A 1234-nucleotide genomic window follows, 5' to 3' on the forward strand; every position below is an offset into this window, starting at 1 on the left:
CCTTTTCAGTTCTTAACTGAATTCTTACAGATATGTGATACTGTTAAGACCAATGGGGTTGACTCCGAGGTCTACAGGCTTATACTTTTCCCGTTTGCTGTAAGAGACAGAGCTAGAATATGGTTGGAATCTCAACCTAAAGATAGCTTGAACTCTTGGGATAAGCTGGTCACGGCTTTCTTAGCCAAGTTCTTTCCTCCTCAAAATCTTAGCAAGCTTAGAGTGGATGTTCAAACTTTCAAACAGAAAGAAGGTGAATCCCTCTATGAAGCTTGGGAGAGATACAAGCAACTGACCAAAAAGTGTCCTTCTGACATGCTTTCAGAATGGACCATCCTGAATATATTATATGATGGTCTGTATGAATTATCTAAGATGTCATTAGACCATTCTGCAGGTGGATCCATTCACCTAAATAAAACGCCTGCAGAAGCTCAGGAACTCATTGACATGGTTGCAAATAACCAGTTCATGTACACTTCTGAAAGGAATCCTGTGAGTAATGGGATGCCTCAGAGGAAAGGAGTTCTTGAAATTGATACTCTGAATGCCATATTGGCTCAGAACAAAATATTGACTCAGCAAGTCAATATGATTTCTCAGAGTCTGAATGGATTGCAAGCTGCTTCCAACAGTACTCAAGAGGCATCTTCTGAAGAAGAAGCTTATGATCCTGAGAACCCTGCAATAGCAGAGGTGAATTACATGGGAGAACCCTATGGAAATACCTATAATCCCTCATGGAGAAATCATCCAAATTTCTCATGGAAGGATCAACAAAAGCTTCAACAAGGCTTTAATAATGGTGGAAGAAACAGGTTTAGCAATAGCAAGCCTTTTCCTTCATCCACTCAGCAACAGACAGAGAATTCTGAGCAGAATCCATCTAGCTTAGCAAATATAGCCTCTGATCTATCTAAGGCCACTCTAAGTTTCATAAATGAAACAAGGTCCTCCATTAGAAATTTGGAGGCACAAGTGGGTGAAGAACTGAAGATTGATGGTTTAGAAGTTATAATAAACTCTCGTTGTAAGTATAGTTACTAAACCAAGCAATCAACCTTTCTTACAAAAGTTTTGGTTGTCACAAGTAACAAACCCCTTTAAAATTGATAACCGAGTATTTAAACCTCAGGTCGTCTTCTCAAGGAATTGCAGGGAGGTGTTCTTATTATTGATTATGAAAAAGTGTGTTTTTGGGGAATGTTGAGTTTGGGCAATGGGCACAGATATA

The 1234-nt window shown here is 39.2% G+C and overlaps 1 non-coding gene across 1 annotated transcript; it reads right to left on the reverse strand.

Moving 5' to 3' along the window:
* Nucleotides 1-213: 213 nt before the first annotated feature.
* On the reverse strand, nucleotides 214-321 carry LOC148570565 (small nucleolar RNA R71). Its single transcript, XR_015880452.1, has one exon. It is a non-coding gene; the product is annotated as a small nucleolar RNA R71 (small nucleolar RNA).
* Between the last annotated feature and the right edge of the window lie 913 nt (nucleotides 322-1234).

The sequence above is a fragment of the Arachis ipaensis genome, chromosome B3, assembly GCF_059453495.1.
Source record: "Arachis ipaensis isolate K30076 ecotype BB chromosome B3, ASM5945349v1, whole genome shotgun sequence".
Lineage (NCBI taxonomy): Eukaryota > Viridiplantae > Streptophyta > Magnoliopsida > Fabales > Fabaceae > Arachis > Arachis ipaensis.